Consider the following 25,867-nt stretch of genomic DNA (forward strand, 5'->3'; position numbering starts at 1 on the left):
ATTAATTTCCTTTCCAGATCTTTTTTTTTTTTTTTTTTTTTTTTAGCCCAAGGAGAGTTCTAGCCCAGTCCTTGTCTGAATCAGCATAGAATCGTTTTAAGATTATTCATAATAAACAATTTAACACATTATTTTTACTTGTGAGTTGTGAGCCCATATTTAGAAGTTTTTGTTGATTAAATGTGTGTGTGCTTGGTTTAATCTTAATTTGTATATATTTGAAAGTTTCATCTTATGAACTAAGCAAAACAGTATAACAAAAACTTTATAAAACTTTTGTTCTATCAAACTGTAAAATTTAGGAACTGGATTTTGTTTGAAAGATTTTTCTTTTAGTGAAAATGTATACACTGCCAGAAAGATTAGTAGCTTCACTATTTCAAAAAGTTCCTAAGAAATTTTTGATATTTAAGTACTGTTGTTTGCTTTTGTTTATAATCTATAATATTATATGCACTGCTTAAGCAACTAATTTTTGTCTTTCTTATTAGAAAATATTAAGTAATTAGAAATACTTTTTATTAAAGCTTGATGTTATATCTTATGTTTTATATTCATTCTTTTAAAAAATTATTTAAGATAGTGTATATTGTTATAGGACCTAAGGAAGAAGAAATATTCTCTGCCCCTTTATCTCTGAATTTATTTTCTAAACATTTGCATGAACTATTATTCTACCTATTATTATGTAATCAATTTTGTTCATTTAAGCAAATGTGAATTGCTTTATAACATCAATATAAAACTTGATAATAATGAATTATGTGTAGTTATGTCACAGAAGTTTTTGAGATTTGAATTACATCTACAGTTGGTGATGTAAAATTCGCCCATAAACATATCCTTTAATACACACAATTATGAGTAATAATTCCAGACATAAAAATTATTGTATTATTGTGGCATTCATTTTTATGTATTTTTCTCTAGAAAAGCTACCCATCTGAAGGGAAACATGTAAAGGACACCACTTTTTTGCATAGTCTCATTTAGGTATTTGACAAATTCTTAAGTCATCCAAACATATCTAATTTTGTGATTTTCATTTACTTAAAAACAAATGACTTTAGAAATTTTACCTTCTCTATATTCCTATTGATCATTTATATTGAAGCTTTAACTTATTTTAACTGGAGTATAGTTGCTTTACAACTTGGTGTTAGTTTCCGCTGAACAGCGATGTGAATCAGCTGTATGTAGACTACATCCCCTCCCTCATGGATCTCCTCTACCCGCCCATCCCGTTCACCTCGATCACCTCGGAGCACCAAGCTGAGCTCCCCGTGCCATAGAGCAGGTTCCCATCAGCTGTTTAACACATGGCAGCGCACACACATCAACCCTAATCCCTCAGTTCATCCCACGCCCTTCTCCCTCTGTCCACGTCTGTTCCCTGTGTCTGCATCCCTATTCCTGCCCCGCAAATAAATCCATCTGTATTACTTTTCTAGATTCTACATGCATGCTAATATGATATTTTTCTTCTTCCAATTTTTCACTCTCTATGACAGACTCTAAGTCCACACCCATCTCTACAAGTGATCAATTTTATTTCTTTTAATGGCTGGGTAAAATTACATTGTATATATGTATCACATCTTCTTTATCCATTCATCTGTTGATGGATATTTAGGTTGGGTCCTTTCCCTGGCTACTGTAAATAGTGCTGCAGTGAAAAATGGGGTGACTGTGTCCTTTTGAATTATGGTTTTCTCAGGGTATATGCTTAGTAGTGGGATTTCTGGGTTATATGGTATTTTTATTTTTATTATTTAAGTAACTGCAAAACTGTCCTTCATCTTTTATGACTCTTCTCTCATTTATTTCCTTTGTCTATTTCCCATTCATAAAGAATTATCTTCACATGCTAACATACCTCTCTACACAGTGTGCATATTTCCACACTTTTTATCTAAAAAGTTGATTTTTAACATAATGAATTTATATCCATCTGTAATATTTGATTCTGCTCTTGATATTACATTTGAAAGCTTAGTCACATCAAAGATAAATGAGTAACATCACTTTTTTTTGGGTATGTGTAGACCATTTTATATGTAAATTTTGAACATCTGAAATTATTTACAGCATATTATAAAAATAATTGAACTTCATCATTTTCTCTGATGCTCACTTGTGTGGTAAAATGGGTACATTTACTGTACATTGCCATAAAACCTAAATTGTTTCAGAATACTTTTGACTATGGATTATATGTGTATTTTTGCTGCTGACTCATTTATTCTTGGTCACTTTATAGTATACCATAAATTTTTGTTTGGATAAGGTCATCTCACTTTTTATGTTGATAATTTTCTTGGCCTACTGTGAAATGCATGGTTTTAGTGTTACTTAAGGTTATTTTAAGTGCTAATTAATGTTTCACTGGGAATATAACTGTGAATGAATAAATCAATTAGATAACTTGAAAAAAATTGTATCCACTTTATCAAAAAATAAAAAAACTTAATTCATCCTACCCAAAAGCAGGAACCAAAATAGAATAAGCTTCCATCTCTAGCAATGTTAAATTGATCTAAAATTTTGGTTTTGATTTGGTTTCAGGATTTTCAGAATCATGCCTAGTGTTACAAAATGAGTTACAAAGATTCCTATCTGTTTATTCTTTTGGAAAATTAATCTCATTATTTGAACCTAACTAACAAACTGATTGATTCTGTTTTAGAAATACAAGTAGATATTACCTTTGTTTCAGTGGACATTATAAAATGCATACCTGAGGTGTAAATTAAAATGAGATTAGAAAAATACATCCAGCACTTCAATTGACTTCCTTAAGAAGAAAATATTTCCATATCCCCAGGAAACTTTCTAATATTTTTTTAGTCAACACCTCAACTAACCCCAGACCTGTTCTTGACTTTCATATAGTGAAATAATTCAATAAATATTTTTGTTGCCACATGAAGTTGATACACATCTAGAATATTATTCCATGATGCTACATATATATCACAATATTTTGATTTTATTTCAGAATGTATCCCATTTATAAATTTCCCAAAATGTGTACATTTATTCTCCTCCTGATAGATGTATGCATTATTACAGTTTGAATTAGGCTTCCCTGGTGGCTCAGCTGATAAAGAATCCACCTGCAATGCAAGAGACCCCAGTTCAATTCCTGGGCTGGGAAGATCTGCTGGAGAAGGGATAGCCTACCCACTCCAGTATCCTTTGGCTTCCCTAGTGGTTCAGCTGGGAAAGAATCCTCCTGCAAAGTGGGAGACCTGGGTTCCATTCCTGGGTTGGAAAGATCCCCTGGAGAAGTGAATGGCTATTCACTCTAGTATTCTGGCCTGGAGAATTCCATGGAATTTGCAAAGAATCAGACACGACTTAACGAATAAGCCACCACCACATGATATTTTTGGAGATATGTATAGATCAGATAGACAGAGTGCCTGATGAACGATAGACAGAGGTTCATGACATTGCACAGGAGACAGGGATCAAGACCATCCCCATGGAAAAGAAATGCAAAAAGGCAAAATGGTTGTCTAAGGAGGCCTTACAAATAGCTGTGAAAAGAAGAGAAGTAAAAAGCAAAGGAGGAAAGGAAAGATATTCCCATTTGAATGCAGAATTCCAAAGAATAGCAAGGATGATGGCCATCCTGACTGGTACTTCATTGTAGTTTCAATTTGCATTTCTTTAATAATTAGTGATGTTGAGCACCTTTTTACATTCTGATCAGCCACTTGTATTTCTTCTCTGGAGATATGTCTATTTAGATCTTCTGCCCATTTTTCAATTGGGTTATTTGGGGTTTTTTTGTTATTTTTTGTTGCTGAGTTGTATGAGCTGTTTAAATTGAGCCCTTGGTTGCATCATTTGCAGATTTTCTTCCATTCCATAGATTGTCTTTTTGTTTTGTTTATGGTTTCCTCAAAAGGTTTATAAGTTTGATTAAGTCCTATTTACTTCTGTTATTTCTATTTCCTGGGGAAACTGACCTACGTAAACTTTGGTATGATTTTTATCAGGAAATGTTTTGCCTGTGTTTTATTCTAGGAGTTTTATGGGGTCATGTCTTATGTTTAAGTCTCTAAGCCATTTGAGTTTGTTTTTGTGTATGGTGTGACAGTGTTTTAACTTCATTGATTTATATGCAACTGTCCAAATTTCTAATACCACTTGCTGAAGAAGCTGTCTTTTCCCATTGTATATTGTCTCTTCTGTTGAAGATGAACTACAGGTTTGTAGGTTTATTTCTGGACTCTCTATTCTATTTCATTGATCCAACTATCTGTTTTTGGTCAGTACCACATCATTTTGACTACTGTTCCTTTATAGTATTGTCTGAAGTCTGGGAGGGTCATACCTCCTCTTTGTTTTCTTCTTCAGGACTGCTTCATTAATTCTGGGTCATTTTTATTTCATATAAATTTTAGGATTATTTGTTCTAGTACTGTGAAAAATAGCATAGGTGATTTGACAGGGATTACATTAAATCTGTAGATTTCTTTGAGTAATATGACAATTTTAACAATATTAATTCATCTAATCCAAGAGCTTAGGATATATTTCCATTTCTTTGAATTGTCTTAAATTTCCTTTATTAATGTTTTAGTTCTTACCATGTAAATCTTTCCCACTGTCTGTCAGGTTTTTGTCTAAGTATCTTTTGGAGTGACTTTAAAGAGCATTGTTTTTTCATGTCTCCTTTCTGATATTTCATTGTTAATTTAAATAAATACACCAATTTTTGTAAGTCAATTTGTATCCTACTACTTTGTTGAGATGGTCAGTTCTAGTAGTTTGTGTGTAGAGTCTTTAAAGTGCTCTATAGGTAGTATCACATTATCTGCATATAATGAATTTTACCTCTTCCCTTCCAATCTGGATACATTGATTTCTTTTTTTTTTTTTTTTTGTCTGATTGCTGTGCATAGGACATCCAATATTGTGTTGGATACAACTGAGGAGAGTTGGCATCAATGTGTTTTTCCAGATTTTAGCACGAAGTCTTTCAGCTTTTCACTGTTGTGTGTTATAGTGTCTGCAGCTTTGTCATAAATAGATTTTATTATATTGAGGTGTTCCCTTTATACCCACTTGGTAAGAGTTTTTATCATGTTTGGATTATGAATATTGTCAAATACTTTCATGTGGTTTTAGCCTTTTCTTTTTTTGATGTGGTATATCACATTGATTTTTGTATGTTGGACTATCTTGTGAATTTGGGATGAATTCCGCTTGGTCACTGTGTTTGATCTTTTTTATGTGTTGTTGGATTCAGTGTGCTGATATTTTGTTGAAAATATTTGTATCTATATTTTTGAAATATATAGTCCTATAATTTTCCTTTTTCCTGGTGTCATTGTTTGGTTTTGATATTAGGGTGATGATGACTTCATAAAATATCTTTGAGAGTGTTCCTTCCTCACCAGTCTTTTGGAAGAGTTTGAGAAGGATCGGTTAAAGGATTTTTTTTTTTTTTTGTACATTTGATAGATGTCACCTGTGAATCCATCTGGTCCTGGACTTCTGATTATAGGGATTTTATTTTCTTCTTACAGATTCTATTTCACTTCTAGGGATTTATCTGTTTAAATTATCTGTTTCTTCTTGATCCACATTTGGTGGGGTGTTTGTTTCTAGAAACGTGTCTGTTTCTTCTAGGTTACTGAACTTGTTGGCCTATAATTTTTCATAGTATTCTCTTGTTTTGTTGTTTTTGTTTCTCGTATTTCAGTTATTCAAACACATTTTTGACTTCTATTGAGATTTTAAAAATAAATAACAGTATTGTCTGTGAGTAAGAATGGCTTTACTTTTCTCTTTTCAATTTTTGTCTTTTATTATCTCTTTTTATCATATTCTATAAGTGTTAAAGGGCTTTCCTGGTAACTCAGCTGGTAAAGAATCCACCTGCAATGCAGGAGACCCCAGTTCAATTCCTGTGTCAGGAAGTTCCCCTGGAGGAGGGATAGCTACCCACTCCAGTAGAGATGTTACATGCCCAATTTTGCAATGATATTATCCTTGCCCTAAACAGCCATGTTCCTTTTAACACATTGAAAGAGGCAAAAACCTAGTCTATTATTTTTATACACAAATTTATCTTTTTGGTTCTTTTCATTCTGTCTTACATATCTGGGTTTCTGCCCTGGTATAGTTTTCTTTCACCATAACAATGCTTAAGCATTACATCTTGTAGGACAAGTCTGCTTTTTTGTTTTCCTTTAAGGCAATGTGGCTTTTTTGTTTTACTTTAAATGAAAATAATTTTTTTAATTTCTCTCATTTTGAAGAATATTTTCACTGAATATATAATTCTGGTTAATGTTTTTCCTTTCTTCAGTGCTTCAGCACTTTTTTCCCTTCAGCACTTTAAATATGATATTTCTTTGTCTCATGGCTTCTATTTCTAAGTAAGAAATGATCTGTCTCACACCTAAGTAAAGTATCTTTCTGGATGTTATAATTTTATAAACCTATTTTTAATTTTCAGCAGCTTAACTATTATTGGAACAAGGTGTTTATTTTTTTATATTAATTTTCTCTTCACTATTGTTGGAATTTGCATTTACCTCAAAATATAAGGGAAATTTTTGCCTATTTTTTCAGTATATTTCCCTGACTTCTTCCTGTTCTGTTTCAAAATCAATCTCCCCACCCCACCTCTATTTTCCATTTGGTTTTGAGCTCCAATTATATATATATTTAAAATTTTGTTTTTCATCAATTAAGTTTGCTTTTATAGCAATTTCAGATTTACAGCAGAATTGAGTGGCAAGTATACAGAATTCCCATATACTTTCTATTTTCATACACACAAGTGTCCCCCCTACTGACATCCTCTACCTAAGTGGTACATTTGTTATAATTCATGAACCTATATTGGTCCATCATTATCACCCAAAGCCATAGATCACAGTAGAGTTCACTGTTAGTGTTTTACATTCTATGGGTTTCGACTAATGTATGATGATATATATCCTCCATTGTAGTACTATAAAAAGTCACTTTACTGCCCTAAAAAATCTTCCATCCTCTGCTTATTCATTCTGTCTTCTCTACCCAAATTTTTTATCTTTTTTACTGTCTTCACAGTTACGTCTTTTTTAGAATGATGTATATTTGGAATCAGACAGTATGTAACCTTTTCAGATTTGCTTTGTTTCACTTAGTAATATGCATTTAAGATTCTTTTATGTCTTTTCATGACTCAGTAGCTCATTTTGTTGTTGTTGTTGCTGAATAATATTTCATGGTTTGTTTGTACAATGATTTATTTACTTAAGAACATCTTGGTTGTTTCCAAATTCTGTCTATTATGAGTAAAGTTGGTATAAATATTCATGTATAGGTTTTTGTGTTAAAATAATCTATCAGTTTCTTGGGGGAGATATCAAGGAGCACAATTGTTGTGTTGTATGGTTACAGTACATTTATTTTTAAGAAATTACTGAATTGACTTCCAAAGTGGCTGTACCATTTTGCAAATGAATTAGAGTTTCTTTTATTCACATCCTCACCAGCATTTGGTGTCAGTGTTTTGAATTTTGGCTATTCTAATAGGTGGGTAGTGATACTTCACTATTGTTTTAATTTATAATCACCTAATGATATATGATCTTGCGCATGTTTTCAAATGCTCACTTGCCATTTTTTATCCTCTTCACTTAAGGTGACTGTTCAGGTAGGTCTTTGGTCTATTTTTTAATCAGGTGATTGGTCTTCTTATTGCTGAGTTTCAAGCACTTATAATAGTGCTTTATCAGATGTATGTTTTGCTAGTATTTTCTCCCAGTCTGTGACTTGTCTTCTCATTATCTTGATACCATCTTTCTCAGGGAAGTTTTTAACTTTAATGAAGTTCACCATGTCAAATATTTCTCTAATTAATCATGACTTTTGTGTTGTATATAAAAAGTTATTGCCATAAAGGTCTAAGTTTCTCCCATGTTATTTTCTAGAAATTGTTTCATTTTTGGTTTTACACCTAGACCTATTATCCACTTTGAGTTAATTTTGATGAAAGGTGAAGAGTCTCTGTCTAGGTCCATTCTTTTCTTCTAGCACCATTTCTTGAAAAAATATTCTTTGCTTCATATTATTGTATTTGCACTTTTGCCAAAGATCAGCTGACCATCCTTGTTCCACTGATCTCTTGTCTGTTCTTTCAGCAGTACCACAGTGTCTTTGTCACTATTCAGTTCAGTTCAGTTCAGTTGCTCAGTCGTGTCCGACTCTTTGAGACCCCATGAACTGCAGCACGCCAGGCCTTCCTGTCCGTCATCAACTCCCAGAGTCCACCCAAACCCATGTTCATTGAGTAGGTGATGCCATCTCATCCTCTGTCGTCCCCTTCTCCTCCTGCCCTCAATCTTTCCCAGCATCAGTGTCTTTTCCAATGAGTCAGCTCTTCGCATCAGGTGGCCAACATATTGGAGTTTCAGCTTCAACATCAGTCTTTCCATGGAACACCCAGGACTGATCTCCTTTAGGATGGACGGGTTGGGTCTCCTTGCAGTCCAAGGGACTCTCAAGGGTCTTTTCCAACACCGCAGTTCAAAAGCATCAATTCTTCTATGCTCAGCTTTCTTTATAGTCCAACTCTCACATACATACATGACCACTGGAAAAACAATAGCCTTGACTAGACAGATCTTTGTTGGCAAAGTAAAGTCTCTGCTTTTTAATATGCTGTTTAGGTTGGCCATAGCTTTCCTTCCAAGGAGTAAGCGTCTTTTAATTTCATGGCTGCAGTCACCATCTACAGTGATTTTGAAGCCCAGAAAAATAAAGTCAACCACTGTTTCCCCATCTATTTGCCATGATGTGATAGGACCTATAGCTTTGTAGTTAGTCTTAAAGTCAGGTAGTGCTAGTCTTCCCACTTTGTTCTTTTTTGATATCAGGTTGACTCATAAATTTTTGTTCCTTCATAGACTCGAGGCTCAGTCTGTCAACAACAGCAACAAAACTTCCTGAGATTTTAATTGGAATTGCATTGAATTTATAGATCAAGGTGACATCTTCACAATATCGAGTCTCCCTCTCAATGAGTGAAAATGTTTCCATTTATTTAGTTATTTGATATCTTTCATTAGAGTTTTATAATTTTCTTCATGCTATTTGCTGTTTAGTTGCTAAGTCCTGTCTGACTCTTTGTGACCCCATGGACTCTAACCCACCGGGCTCCTCTGTCTGTAGGATTTTCCAGGCAAGAATACTGGAGTGGCTTGCCATTTCTTTCTCCAGGGAATCTTCCTGACCCAGAGATCAAACCCGTGTCTTGTACATTGGAAGGTAACTTCTTTACCACCAAACCACCAGGGAAGCAGTTTGCTTCATGTAGATCTTACAAATAACTTGTTAGGTTTCTATATAAATATTTCATTTTCGAGTGTTAATAGTACTATTTTTCATTTCAAATTCCTCTTGTTCATTGGTGGTATTTTTAATCTTATTTAGTTTGGGACTGAAGTCATTCTTAAATCATCTTGTCAGGAGCTCCGCTGAACTGGTACAAAGGGGTGAGCTGCCGAGTATCAGAAGAAGACAAAAATGAACTTACTCTGATGACAAAAGCAAGAGTCTCATACTGGAGAGAGGCCAGTTTCCCCTATTTCACTTTCCCCATGGAAAGGCACACAGGTTGATGACCAAGTGGATTAACACAGAAATAGGAGTCATCACAGTACTGAGGGACCCCTAACACCATGCATTCTCTGGCAGTTTCACGCACTCTGGGGTCAAAGGAGAAGGGTGAGGAAGAGGGCTAGGAGTAGAAAGGCAATTGGTACTGAGTTAGAGTGGAGAAAAGTATGTTCAAGTTCCCCACTCCCACCCCCATATGGAAACCTCAGCCGAAGAACTCCATCCAAAGTCCTGTCAATGAAGGCACAGGGGCTAGGACTGCAGATTGGGAAAAAGCATGACTATGCAAAGGAACTGGAATCCTTGACTGCAACTTCAGAGACTGTGATACTCTGAGTGAAATGGGGAAGGAACCTTTCTCTCATATGGCCTGATGAAGATTTAGCCTTTGTAATGGCCTATTATTGTTCCTGAAAGATCACACATATGTTTTTAACTAGAAGCTAGATGTCTCAATGAATTTTTACTTTTAAACCAAATACCCTGAGTATTTAGGTGATCATTTCTTGCTTCATGTCCATCATTTTGATATTCCCAAGTACTGTATAATTCTGTTAACTTGGTCTGATATTAATCCTGTGATATTTGCTTTCTGATGAGGCCTGTGGTATCTGGCCCTCATATTTGCAATCCCATGCTCAGCAAGGACAAGGGAATAATCACATATATTTATTAGACCCAGCCTTACCACTTCCTATTCTGATAACAAATATCTTGATCTGTAGGTTCCAGCTGCCCCAGCTGCCAGGTATTCCAATATCTGTCTAATCAACTCAGTGAAGATGTCTTGACCTTGGGTTCTTTTTTCCTATGCTCTATAAGTAGCTGTCTTAAAATTATTGCAGGGTAGAAAGCCAGAATAAAGATGAGGATCATTCTGTGTGTTTTTCTTTGCTCAGGGATTGCAGGTCTATGATGTCTGTTGTCTAATTCCTGAGAACAGTTGCTTTGTGCATGTTGTCTAGTATTAAGATTCTGTATGGCAAGATGGAAACACAGTACCAGTAATTAATCATTTTCAAGTAATAAGACTTTTAGGCCATGATTATATTTTTGCACTGAAACTTTCCTTCATTTTGTTAAAATTATGTGATCTGAAGAAACGAATACAGGGCGTTGCCATGGACATATTCTTGACAGTCTTGCTATAAAATTCCTAAGAAATAACACAAAATATTAATGATTTCTTCAATTCAGAAATAAATATTTAATGTACAATTAGAAAGATAATCACTAACCCTGTGCTTAGTCGCTGAGTCATGTCTGACTCTTTTTTGTGTGTGTGTGTGTGTGTCTGACTCTTTGTAACCCCTTGTACTGTAGCCCAACAGGCTCCTCTGTCCGTGGGAATTCCCCAGGCAAGAATACTGGAGTGGGTTGCCATGCTGTCCTCCACGGGATCTTCCCAACCCAGGCATCGAACCCAGGTCTCCCACATTGCAGGCGGATTCTTCACCAGCTGAGACACGAGGGAAGCCCAACAACCACTAACCCTACAAGAGGTAAAATAGAATGTTGGTAAATGATCTAAATATGAAATATAGTGATACATAAAAAATAACATGGTGTATAACATAACTAGGAATTTAAAATGGAAAAAATTCAAAATCTTTTTTAAAAACTAAATTAGGAATTTAAGGACAGAAATGGTATGGACCTAACAGAAGCAGAAGATATTAAGAAGAGGTGACAAGAATACACAGAAGAACTATACAAAAGGGATCTTAATGACACAGATAACCACGATAGTGTGATCACTTGTTGTGTGATCGCTTCAACAGTACATGAACCGAGAACTTCCAGATGTTCAAGCTGGGTTTAGAAAAGGCAGAGGAACCAGAGATCAAATTGCCAACATCTGTTGCATCATAGAAAAGGCAAGAAAATTCCTGGAAAAGCATCTAATTCTGCTTCATTGACTACACAAGCCTTTGACTGTATTGGTCACAACAAATTGTGGAAAATTTTTGGAGATGGAATTGCCGGATGGGTATTACCAACCTCCTGAGAAACCTGTATTCAGGTCAAGATGCAACAGTAAAAACCAAACATGGAACAGTGGGCTGGTTCACCATTGGGAAAGGAATAGGTCAAGGCTGTATATTGTAACCCTGCTTATTTAACTTATATGCAGATTATATCATGTGAAATGCAGGCTGGAAGAAGCACAAGCTGGAATCAAGATTTCTGGGAGAAATATCCATAACCTCAGATATGAAAATGACACCACCCTTATGACAGAAAGCAAAGAGGAACTAAAGAGCCTGTTAATGAAGGTGAAAGAGGAGACTGAAAAAGCTGGCTTAAAACTCAACGTTCAAAAAATGAAGATCATGGTGTCCAGTCCCATCACTTCATGGCAAATAGATGGGTAAATATGAAAACAGTGGGAGACTTTACTTCCTTGTGCTCCAAAATTACTGCAGATGGTGACTGCAGCCATGGAATTAAAAGACACTTGCTCCTTGGAAGAAAAGCTATGACAAAACTAGACATGTTAAAAAACAGAGTTAAAAAGCAGAGATATTACTTTTCCAATAAAGGTTCATCTAGTCAAAACTATAGTTTTTCCAGTAGTCATGTAAGAATGTGAGAGTTGGACCATAAAGAAGGCTGAGTACCAAAGAACTGATGCTTTTGAACTGTGGTAGTGAAGACTCTTGAGTGTTCCTTGGGCAACAAGGAGATGAAACCAGTCAATTCTAAAGGAAATTAACCCTGTATATTCACTGTAAGGACTGATCCTGAAGCTGAAACTCCAATACTTTGGCTACCTGATGCGAAAAACTCTAATTGGAAGACCCTGATGCTGGGAAAGATGAAGGCAGGAGGAGAAAGGAACAACAGAAGTTGTGATGATCAGATGGCATCACTGATAGAATGGACATGGATTTGAGCAAACTCCAAGAGCCTGAACAACAGGGAAGCCTGGTGTGCTGTCATCTATTGGGTCACAAAGTGACTGAACAACAACTAATAACTTTTTAGATCATATAATTATTTACACATGCTCTCTTTTTGTTTATTTAGCCTTTCCTCAGTTTAGCTGTGATAATTTTTATATTTGTCATTTGACTTCAACCTTTCTTAGATTACTCACATGGTAGTTTGATTCATAATTACTGTTATTCTCTATCATTTTTTTGTATAATTGTTGGTTTTTTTAATATCTAAGTGACTGTTATCGATTCGCCTGTATTGAAAATTTTAAAAACTTTGCACAAATCATCTTTCATGGTCTTTCTGGGTGCTTTTTTTCTTGAATTATATATAGTTGAAATGCATGGGATCCAGGATTTCTTTCTGTTATCATTTACTTAGCTTTGGATACTACTTTAGGTTTTACAATTATCTTTGATTTTTTTTTAATCTTACTATAAGTAATATATATTTGAATTTGTTTCTAACTGTAGTTATTTTTACAACACACATATTTTGTCTCTGCATTCCTTTAACCTTGTATCTTTTAAAAAACTTTTAACATTAATTTTTCTATGTCCAATTTTTAATATTTTCTCCATAGTTATGATATAATAATGCCAGTTATTTTACTGCAAGCAGCACTTAAAAATTTTAAATGCACTTATTATACTTTGCCTTTCTGTCATTTTTAAGGTTGTATTAGTTACTCTAAAATCTCAGATAATTTAACCTGAGGTATGTAATTCAATAGTTTTGCTTCAAATTTTCCTTCCCCAAGTATTTGTGAATCATTGACTATATAACCAGGAATTCTGACTGAGATTATTCTTACAATATTAAATAGTATCTTCATGTAGTACCTCTTTTAATTTTTACTTGTATCTCATGTTTAAAAACTGATCTTAAAACATTTATTTTGAAGATATCTTTTCAGCTTCAGTGCTGTTCTTATTTGGGACCAGATTATTTTGGGAGAACTGTCTTGGGCATTGTAGGATATTTAGCAAGCTATGCTTAGTTGTAACAATCAAGAATGTCTGCAGATTTTGCCAAATGTTCTCTGGGGATAGGTAATATCACCTACTATTTTGATAGAGACTTCATTGAATCTACAGATTGGTTAGTATGAATATCTTAACAACATTAATTCTTCCAGTCCATGAATGAAGGATATCTATTTCTTTATATAATTTTTAATTTTCTTCATCAGGTTTTCAAAGTTTTCAGAGTATGGGTCTTACACCTACTTGTTTAAGTATATTCCTAGGTATATTTATTTCTTTTGAATGTAATTTTAAAGGGAATATTTTCTTGATTTCTTTCTTATAGTTCATTATTAATGTATTAAAAGATACTTTTGTGTATGTTTGCATTGATTCAGGTTGGTGCTGATTTTTTTTTTAATAGTTAACAAGAACAGTGATAGAAATAACCTATTATTTACTGAATTCAGATATACTATGCATGTTAAAAACATTATCTTATTTAATCCTCACAACAATGTCAATTTTCAGAAAACAAAAATACTTGAAGAAATTCAGTTAGAATGAACGTACCAAGTTTTCAAAGATGTGAGCTGGTACTTTTATCTACTGCTAACAGAAATACACAGGTGGCACTAGTGGTAAATAACCCATCTGCCAACACAGGAGACAAAAGAGACATGGGTTTAATCCCTGGGTTGGGAAGATCCCTGGAGAAGGGCATGACTACCCACTCCAGTATTCTTGCGTGGAGAATCCCATGGAGAGAGGAACTTGGCAGGCTCCAGTCTACAGTGTCACAAAGAGCCAGACACAACTGAAGTGACTTACCACGCAACATAAATACAAAATGGAAGAGTTTTTTTAAAACTACCATCGTAGTTTCTTTAAAATTTAAAACATGCATATGTTCCAGTCATTCAATGCTAGGTATTTATAATGGAAAAGAAGACATGGAGATTTGTACAAATATTCATAAAGCTTTGGAATTGATGTCTTTGAACTGTGGTGCTGGAGAAGACTCCTGAGAGTCACTTGGACAGCAAGGAGATCAAACCAGTCAATCTTAAGGGAAATCAATCCTGAATACTCATTGGAAGGACTGATCCTGAAGGTGAAACTCCAGTATTTTGGTCGTTTGATGCAAATAGCTGACTCATTGGAAAAGTCCCTAGTGCTGGGAAAGATTGAGGGCAGAAGGAGAAGAGGGCATTAGAGGGTGAGATAGCTGGATGGCAAAACCAATGCAATGGATATGAACATGGGCAAACTTTGGGAGATGCTGAGGAGAGAGGCCTGGCCTGCTGCTGTCCATGGGGTGGCAAAGAGTCTGACATGACTGGGCAACTGAACAACAGCAACTACAAACTATACAAATGCCCATCAAAAATTGAATAGATTAATAAACTTTGGCATAGATACCATTGGGATATTTCTCAGCAATACAAAGGAATATGGTTTTTTGTTTTTTTTGTTTTGTTTTGTTTTGTTTTTATAAATTCAGCTATTAAAAAATCTCAAAATTTATGCTGAATGAAAGAAACCAGAAAAAGCTAGAATGTATTCTATCTATATAGAATTCTAAAATAATACCTATTGATCTATAAGGCTAGAAAACAGATCAGTGGTTACCTGTAGACATTATGGGGGGAGAGCTGTCCTGTAACAAAAGGGCATAAAACATGTATGGTTAGATTCACTCATTTTCTAGATTATATGACCATTAAGTAGCTTAGATAGAATGATTTTTTCATTAAATTCTTATTTACATGCTATAAAATTCACTCAATTTAAGTAAATTTTGAACTACTATAATTGTTTATAGTTGTAGAACTACAGTAGAGCCTTTTCCTCATCATAAAGTTTCTTACTTTCTTATTATACCCACTCCCAACCACAGGCATTCTCTATTCTGCTTTGTTTTTCAGTCACTAAGTCATGTCTGCATGACTGCCGCACACCAAGCTTCCCTGCTCTTCACTATCTCCCAGAGTTTGCTCAGATTCATATCCATGGAGTTGGAGATGCTATATAACCACCTCATCCTGTGCCAACCTCTTCTCCTCCCAGCTTCAATCTTTCCCAGCATCAGGATCTTTTCAGTGAGTCAGCTCTTCACATCAGGTGGCCAAAGGGTTGGAGCTTCAGCATCAGTCCTTCTAATGAGTATTCAGGGTTAATATCCTTTAGGATTGACTAGTTTGATCTCCTTGAAGAACTCTCAAGAGTCTTCTCCAGCACCACAATTCAAAGACATCGATTCTCCAGTGCTCAGCCTTCTTTACGGTCCAACTTTCACATCTATACGTGATTACTGAAAAAACAAACAAACAAACAAAAACACATAGTTTTTACTTACATGGACCTTTGCCAGCAAAATGATGTCTTTGCTTTGTAATACTCTGTCTAGGTTTGTCATAGCTTCTGTTCCAAGGAACAAGCATCTTTTAATTTCATGGCTACAGTCACTATCCACAGTGATTCTGGAGCCCAATAAAATAAAATCTGTCACTGCTTCCACATTTTCCCCAGCTATTTGTCATGAAGTGATGGGACCAGTTGCAGTGATATTAGTTTTTTGAATGTTGAGTTTTAAGCCAGCTTTCTCACTCTCCTCTTTCACCCTCATCAAGAGGCCCTATAGTTTCTCTTTAATTTCTGCCATTAGAGTGATATCATCTGCATGTCTGCGGTTATTGATATTTCTCCTGGCAAACTTGATTCCAGCTTGGGATTCACCCAGCCTGGCATTTCCCATGATGTACTCTGTGTAAGTTAAAAAAGCAAGGTAACAGTATACAGCCTTGACATACTCCTTTCTCAGTTTTGAACCAGTCTGTTTTTCCATGTACAGTTCTAACTGTTGCTTTTTTTTTCTTTTCTTAAACATTTAATTCACATTATAGAGGGATTTATGTTTGTTTTTTTCCAATCATTAACTGAGTGGTTGAGGAGTACTGAATCCATCACTACTTTGATGACACAGTTAAGATTCCAGATTCACTTTTCCAGGTACCAAGAGTTCCCTCTAAATCAAGTCAGCCTTTGTATATATTTATTTTTTACTGAACACAGTAATGCCTGTTGGTATCTCTGAAGCATAATCACAACTTAGGTCGGTATTTCTCCAGGTAAAGCAGCTGTTTGGAATTGAATGCTCCCTTTCTTTTCTTGTCTTATAAATTGAACTGCATTTTCATTCCACATATGTACTTAATTCAACATTCCACATTCAGTCAAAGCAAGTGCAACCTGTACAGGTGCCCTTCCCAATCCTGCAACACAATGCACAGCAGCTCAGCAACCTGGTTCTTCACGATATTTGGTCTTTAGTAGGCTTAGCCAATCATCTACTATCTGATTAGGGGGTGGCACTCTACCATCAAAAGGCCAATCTAGAACGTGGATTTCCTTCTTTTTCAATATGTAGCATCATAAACTTAAGCCAAAGTTGTCACTTCATACTTCTTAAGTTCCTCTGTGAACGAATTTGTTGACGGTAGCATTGGTAGGGTTGTGGGTCATCAGAAAACTCATGTTCTCATAGGAGATCTCCACAAGGGCTGGACGGTTCATTATGGAAAATAAAAAGTGTGACCTTGCGTGTGTGTGATGGTGAAAATGAAAAAAAGAAAAAAGAAAAAATCAATAAATCTTGAAATGTTTCACAGCAGAAAACATTAAAAAGACCACTAAAATGCCTAAATCAGTTTTCTGTATTCAACTTGCTTATTCTTTCAGAAACTTCTCTCTTCAAGATAAGCAGAAGCATTTGGAATCCACTTGAATCCAAATTCAACTTGGGCCTCAATGTCTGTTAATGGATACCTTCAGACTACAAAAAAAAAAAAAAAAAAAAATCCAACTATGTACAAATCTTAAGCAGCCTTTACTATATGTAGGCACTAATGAGACAAGTTAAAAGCGGAGGTTTCTCTCCACTTTTGTTTACTTGTAGCTTAATTTTACTGGAGTCATTAGAAGAAATATGCTTGCAAAAAAAAAAAAAAAAAGAAAGAAAGAAAGAAAGAAAAGGAAAAGATACAACTATTTCTGAGGCCAATCGGAGTGTCCAGAGTTTTCAAGGCAATACTAATTATGGCACATAGAACCGCCAAGCTCACTTGTCAGCAGAAACGCAGTGCTGAGCCTGACAGAAGTCTGCCCTTGCGCACAGAATAGCCATAAATATGCAATATATATTCCAATGAAAAACGCTGCGGAGCTGAGGCCTGGGCATTGAAGTCTGGCGGCGGCGGCAGCAGCAACGACTCCCCTCCAGCCTCTCCGCGCACACCCGGCTCGGCCCCGCGGCGGCGCGTGTCGGAGTCCGTGTAGAGGCTGCTGCTCCAGCTGCTGCTGTGGCCGCCGCTGCCCTGTGGCGTCGCCTCTGCGCTGTGACCGACCGCCGCTGCCGCTCCTGTCGGACGATGGTTACCTGCATATAGGTTTCTCAAGAGGCTGGTAATGGGATCTGGCATTCCCATCTCTTTAAGAATTTTCTACAGTTTGTTATGATCCACACAGTCAAAGGCTTTAGCATAATCAATGAAGCAAACGTAGATTTTTTTTTTTTGGTTGTTTGTTTATTTTTTAATTCCCTTGCTTTCTCTATGATCCAACAAACATTGGCAATTTGATGTATGCTTCCTCTGACTTTTCTAAATCCTGCTGGTACCTGTGGAAGTTCTCTGTTCATGGTTTGCTGAAGCCTAACTTGAAGGATTTTGAGCATTTCTTTGCTAGCGTGTGACATGAGTGCAATTGTGTGGTAGTTTGAACATTCTTTGGCATTGCCCTTCTTTGGGATTGGAATTGCCTTTCTTTAGGATTGGAATTTTTGGGATTGGAACTGACCTTTTCCAGTCCTGCAGCCACTGCTGAGTTTTCCAAATTTGGTGACATACTGAGTGTAGCACTTTAAAAGCATCGACTTTTAGGATTTTAAAAAGCTCAGCTGGTTTCTGGTCTTACATTTAGATCTTTAATCCATTTTGAGTTTATTTTTGTGTATGATGTTAGAAGGTGTTCTAGTTTCATTCTTTTACAAGAAAAACTGGTTGACCAGTTTTTCCAGCACCACTTGTTAAAGAGGTTGTCTTTTTTCCATTGTATATCCTTGTCTCCTTTGTCGAAGATAAGGTGTCCATAGGTTTATGGATTTATCTCTGGGCTTTCTGTTCTGTTCCATTGATCTATATTTCTGTCTTTGTGCCAGTACCACACTGTCTTGATGACTGTGGCTTTGTAGTAGAGCCTGAAGTCAGGCAAGTTGATTCCTCCAGTTCCATTCTTCTTTCTCAAGATTGCTTTGGCTATTCGAGGTTTTTTTTGTATTTCCATACAAATTGTGAAATTATTTGTTCTAGTTCTGTGAAGAACACCGTTGGTAGCTTGATAGGGGTTGCACTGAATCTATAAATTGCTTTGGGTAGTGTATACATTTTCACAATATTGATTCTTCCAATCCATGAACATATTATATTTATCCATCTATTTGTGTCCTCTTTGATTTCTTTCATCAGTGTTTTATAGTTTTCTATATATAGGTCTTTTGTTTCTTTAGGTAGATATACTCCTAAGTACTTTATTTTTTGTTGCAATGGTGAATGGTATTGTTTCCTTAATTTCTCTTTCTGTTCTCTCATTGTTAGTGTATAGGAAAACTCCTAGAGAAGAACATAGGCAAAACACTCTCTGACATAAATCACAGCAGGATCCTCTATGACCCACCTCCCAGAATATTGAAAATAAAAGCAAAAATAAACAAATGGGGCCTAATGAAACTTAAAAGCTTTTCCACAACAAAGGAAACTATAAGCAAGGTGAAAAGACAGCCCTCAGATTGGGAGAAAATAATAGCAAATGAAGCAATAGATAAAGGATTAATCTCAAAAATGTACAAGCAACTCCTGCAGCTCAATTCCAGAAAAATAAATGACCCAATCAAACAATGGGCCAAAGAACTAAACAGACATTTCTCCAAAGAAGACATACAAATGGCTAACAAATACATGAAAAATGTTCAACATCACTCATTATCAGAGAAATGCAAATCAAAACCACAATGAGGTACCATTACACGCCAGTCAGGATGGCTGCTATCCAGAAGTCTACAAGCAATAAATGCTGGACAGGGTATGTAGAAAAGGGAACCCTCTTACACTATTGGTGGGAATGCAAACTAGTACAACCACTATGGAGAACAGTGTGGAAATTCCTTAAAAAACTGGAAATAGAACTGCCATATGACCCAGCAATCCCACTCCTGGGCATACACACCGAGGAAACCAGATCTGAAGGAGACACATGCACCCCAATGTTTATCACAGCACTGTTTATCATAGCCAGGACATGTAAGCAACCTAGATGCCCATCAGCAGACAAATGGATAAGGAAGCTGTGGTACATATACACCATGGAATATTACTCAGCCATTAAAAAGAATACATTTGAATCAGTTCTAATAAGATGGATGAAACTGGAGCCCATTATACAGAGTGAAGTAAGCCAGAAAGATAAAGACCAATACAGTATACTAACACATATATATGGAATTTAGAAAGTATACTAGCACATATATATATGCAAAACAGGAAAAGAGACACAGATGTACAGAACAGACTTTGGGACTCTGTGGGAGAAGGCGAGGGTGGGATGTTCTGAGAGAATAGCATTGAAACAAGTATACTATCAAGGGTGAAACAGATCACCAGCCCAGGTTGGATGCATGAGACAAGTGCTCAGGGCTGGTGCACTGGGAAGACCCAGAGGGATCGGATGGGGAGGGAGGTGGCAGGGGGAATTGGGATGGGGAACACATGTAAATCCATGGATGATTCGTGTCAATGTATGGCAAAAACCACTACAATATTGTCAAGTAATTAGCCTCCAACTAATAAATGAAAAAATAAATAAATAAAAAGCTCAGCTGGAACTCCCTTGCCTGCTTTGTCTACATTCATTATAAGTTTACTTTTATTTTACGAGCTGCAAATATTTGGAATCATACATTATATAATCTCTTGTGTTTGACTATTAAAATGGCATACTGGTATGAAAATCATCCAGGTTATTACATGTGTTAATGTTGAATTTCCTTTTATTTCTGAGTGTTATTTAATAGTATGACTATCCTAGAATTTTTGTTTAAATTTATCCATGTTTTAATTGAAGGATAATTGCTTTTCAGAATTTTGTTGTTTTCTTTCAAACCTCAACATGAATGAATCAGCCACAGGTGTACATATGTCCTCTTTCCTCTCGGTTGATACACAGCCCCTGTTTGAGTTTCCTGAGACATACAGCAAATTCCTGTTGGCTAACTAGTTTACATATGGTAATGTAAGTTTCCACCTTACTCTGTGCATATGTCTCACCCACTTCTCCCCTCTTCCCATGTCCATAAGTCTGTTTTCTATGTCTGTTTTTCCATTGCTGTCTCGCAAATAGAGTCTTAGGTACCATCTTTCTAGATTCTGTATATATATAGGTATTAGTATATAATATTTATCTTTCTCTTTCTGACTTACTTCAGTCTATATAATAGGCTCTAGGTTCATCCACCTCATTAGAACTGACTCAAATATGTTCCTTTTTTATGGCTGAGTAATACTCCATTGTGTATATATACTACAGCTTCTTTATCCATTCATCTGTGGATGGACATCTAGGTTGTTTCAATGTTTTAGCTATCGTAAATAATGCTGCAATGAACACTGGAGTACATGTGTCTTTTTCCATTTTGGTTCTTTCAGGTATATGCCTAGGAGTGAGATTGCTGGGTCATATGGTGGTTTAATTCCTAGTTTTTTAAGGAAACTCCATACCATCTTCCATAGTAGCTGTATCAATTTATATTCCCCTCAACAATACAAGAAGGTTCCCTTTTATCCACACCCTCTCCAGCATTTATTGTTTGTAGACTTTTTGATGATGGCCATTCTGACCAGTGTGAGGTGATATCTTATTGTCGGTTTGATTTGCATTCCTAGAATTTCTTTGTCCATTTACCACTTGTGGATTTGTATGCTTGCTTCTAGATTTCACGTATTATCTGTCCACATATTTCTGTAGGCATGTTTTTATTTCCTTTGGGTAAATGGCTAGGAGTAAAATTGCTGGATCCTATGATAAGCATCTGTTTACTTTTATAAGATACTGCCATACTGCTTTCCAAAGTGGTTGGGCCACTTAGCATTTGCATTGCTAATTTTCAAAATTTTCAATTAGCACATGCTCACCCACATTTGGTGCGTTAGTTTTTAGCTGTTCTAGTTGGTATATAATGGTATTTTATTGTTGTTTAATTTACATTTTTTCATGAATATTGATGTTGTGCTTATTGAATATATATAGATACACACACATATATAATATATATATATATAATTATTTATATTTATTATCTTATTTATCAATATTATATATATAATTTAGAAGTATGTGTTCAAATAGTTGGATCATTGCTTTTTACTGGGTTGTTAATCTTTTTATTATTGCATTGCATGACTTTTGTATATATTCTGGATATAAACTCCTTTTCAGATATGTTTTCAAAAAGTTTCTTTAAGTGCACTTGCTTTCTTGTCATCATAATTTACACATTGGAAGACATTATTATTTTACTTTACTTACTTCCTTTTTATCATTCTTTTGTAACTTATTATTTTTGCTATCTTTGAAAAATCTTTACCTAACTCAAAATCACGAAAATTTTCTCCTTTATCATTCAAAAATGGGAGCTCCTTTATTGCTTACTTGCTTAGATTAGTGATCAAAGTAAGACTTATTTTAGCATGTGCACTTCATACTACCTCTACCTCTATGCAAATCCAATTCTTTATATTATGCTTATGGTGCATCTGCTTCAATTGCCCAGCCAATACCATGGTGTTTATTCCATGAATATGGAAGAATATTGGTCAAGAATAGAGCCATGGGACTAGAGCCCCAGTTGTAGATTCCAAGACTCAGGCTGCTCTAGCCCTGATCTGGAGAAAGAATGAGAGTAAGGTTCGCAGGCCAGTACAAGAGAGTCAGAGAACTCAGAGTCAGATCCATGCTCGAGTAGCATCTTCCTGTGTGGGTTAAAAAATCAGATGTTGGTCCTCCTCCATGGGTGGATAAAAGATGAATAAAAAGAGGATGTCTTCCCCACCAGTTAGTTCTCAGCTAATTCTCTGAGAGGGATGCCAGTGTGTTTTACAAGCCCCTTCTTTATCAGCTTGCAGGCGAAATAGGGAAAGAGCTGCTTACAGCACACGTTATTCAGATTCACTGTGTACTTATTTTTATTTCTTTTAAAAAATGTATTGTTTATTACTTGGGTAGCCTGGTGGTGTTAGCTAGGGTACTGATGAAGCACTAGTTTTTCAGACCTATCAATTCATTTAGGATATTTAAGGCAACAGTGTTCTCTCTTCACTTTATGTCTAAGCTGAGGGAAACCTCAGCTGATTATACTTTGTACAAGGCAATGAGTGCCCTGCAGTTTCTACTGATACATTGGCAGCGTGTTTGTGTGTTTCAAAAGTGCCTGCAACTCTCAACCCGTTTATTTTTCAGGACTAATATTATTAACTTGCATTTCACCAAAATATCGAAATCAAAAAGAAAAGCCAAGATATTTTGTAGTTGTTAGTGTTTTTGCAGTTACTTCTTTAGTTAAGTGAAATTTTTTTGAAAGAGTATTGTTAGGTATATTTTTGTAGTCTGCGTTATTTATTTATTTTATTGGAGTATTGTTGATTCACAAGGTTTCTGGTACAGCAGAGTGATTCTCTCTCTCTCTGTATACACACACACACACACACACACACACATTATATATATATGTATATTATATATATATATATACATATATATATATATATTTATACACTCTTCCATTATGTTTATTATAGGATATTGAATATAGTTCCCAGTTCAGTAGGGCCTTATTATTTATCTATTTCATATGTAGTAGGATGTAACTGATAATGCCATTCCCCCAAATTATCCCTCCCCGACTACCTTAGAGAAGGAAATGGCAACCCATTCCAGTATTCTTGCCTGGAAAAGCCCATGGGCAGAGGAGCCTGGTGGGCTACAGTCAATGGGATCACAAAGACTTGGACACGACTGACTGATTAACACACACCCTACCTTTGGTAACCAGTTTTCTTTTCTGTGTCTTTGAGTCTGTTTCCTTTTCATAGATAAGTCCATTTGTATCACATTTTCGATTCCACATATAAGTGATTTCATATGGTATTTGTCTTTATTTTTTTGAGTTAATTCCCTTAGTATGATAATCTCTAGGTCCATCCATGTTGCTGCAAGTGGCATTACTTAATTATTTTCTGTGGCTGAGTCCTATTCCATAGTATACGTATCCCACATCTTCATCTATTCACCTGCCGATGAGCACTTAAGATTGTTTCCGTGTCTCGGTTATTGTAAATAGTGCTGTTGTGGACATCGAGGTGTGTATATCTTTTCACATTAGATCATTATCTGGATACTGGCCCAGGAATGGGATTGCTGAATCATATGGCAACTCTGTTTTTAATTTTTTTAAGGAAACTTCTTACTGTTCTTGATAGTGGCTACAGCAATTTAAATTCTTATCTTTTTTCCACAGCCTCTCCAGCATTTATTATTTTTAGGCTTTGGAATGATGGCCATTTTGACCACTGTGAGGTGATATCTCATTGTAGAACTTCTAGAACTCATAAATTCAGCAAGTACATAGTTAATATTCAGAAATCTGTTGCATTTTTATTAACAATGAAATATCAGAAAAGAAAATAAAATCCTTTTAAATTGCATCAAGAAAAATTACTTAGGGATAAACCTGACCAAGAAAGTTAAAGACATATACTGAGAACTATTAAACAATTAAACATTGATAAAGGAAATTAAAGGTGATTCAAAGAAATGGAAAGGTATCCCATGTTCTTGAATTAGATGAGTTAATACTGTTAAATGGCCATACTACCCAAAGAAAACTATAGATTTAATGATATCCCTGTAAACTATGCCTGATATTTTACATAAAACTAAATATATATTGAACCATAGACGACCCAGAATTCCTAAAGCAATCCTGAGGAAAGATAACACAGCTGGAGGAATAACCCTCTCATACTTCAGAAAATTCTGGAAAGATCAAGTAATCAATACAGCATAGCATTGACACAAAAGCAGTCATACATAGCAGTGAGACAGAATAGAAAACCCAGAAATAAACCCACATACCTATAGTCAATTTAAATTTTGACAAAGTAGGCAAGAATATACAGTGAAGAAAAGACAGTCTCATCAGCAGGTGGTGTTGAGGAAGCCGAATAGCTTCTTTTAAATGATTGTTGTTAGAGCACACCCCACATCCTGCATGAAAATAAAATGGCTTAAAGACTTAAATACAAGCCATTACACTATTAAATTCCTAGAACGGAACATAAGCAAAATGTTCTCTGACAGAAATCTTACCAATGTTTTCTTAGTTTAGTCTCCTCGGGCAATAGAAATAAAAGTAAAAATGAACAAGTGGAACCTAATCAAACACAAGCTTTTGCACAGTAAAGGAAGCCATAAACAGAATGAAAAAACAGCCTACAGAGTGGGAGAAAAATATTTGCAAACGATGCAAAGAATAAGAGCTTGCTTTTCAAAATATACAATCAACTCATGCAGTTTAATAGCAACAACAACAGCAAAAATCCCAAACAAAAATAAGGGCAAAAGACCTAAATAGACATTTCATCAAAGAGGACATCTATATGACCAATAAGCACATGAGAAGATGCTCATCATTGCTAATTATAAGAGAAAGGCAGTGTCTGTATTTTGAGATTTTACTTTTGATGTTGCATTATCAGATTTGAGACAGATTCTGAGTTTCAGTGCATAACTGTAGTAGTTGACATCATGAAAGGGTGAATGGAATTGCCAGATGACAAAAATGTACAGTAGAATACACATGGAAATTTACATATGTTGGAAGTGCAAATAAGAGTATTCAGCAGACTGTAAAAGGGTGGATTATAAAAATGGGAGAAAAATATTTATGCTCTAATTGAAACATAAATGAGGAGAATTTGAATGAGAGTGAAAAAAGAGGAAGACAGAGGTGTTGGCAAGTGGAAAAATGCAAATTTTAAAAAGTTAGTATGAAACTTGTGTTATCAAGCTGATCAGTGAAAGTGAGCTTTCATTAACATGGCAGTTGTTAAATCTAGATTATTAAGTATTGTTGAATGCCCTACAAGGAAATATGTCTATGATACAAATAATAATATTCTACTTGAGAGGAATATTATTTAATAATTATTTAATAATATGTT

The 25,867-nt window shown here is 35.4% G+C and overlaps 1 pseudogene; it reads right to left on the reverse strand.

Moving 5' to 3' along the window:
• Positions 1-16,600: 16,600 nt before the first annotated feature.
• LOC136169122 (protein tyrosine phosphatase type IVA 2-like) lies at positions 16,601-17,114 on the reverse strand (annotated as a pseudogene).
• Between the last annotated feature and the right edge of the window lie 8,753 nt (positions 17,115-25,867).

This window comes from Muntiacus reevesi, chromosome 5 (genome assembly GCF_963930625.1).
Source record: "Muntiacus reevesi chromosome 5, mMunRee1.1, whole genome shotgun sequence".
NCBI classification, from domain to species: domain Eukaryota; kingdom Metazoa; phylum Chordata; class Mammalia; order Artiodactyla; family Cervidae; genus Muntiacus; species Muntiacus reevesi.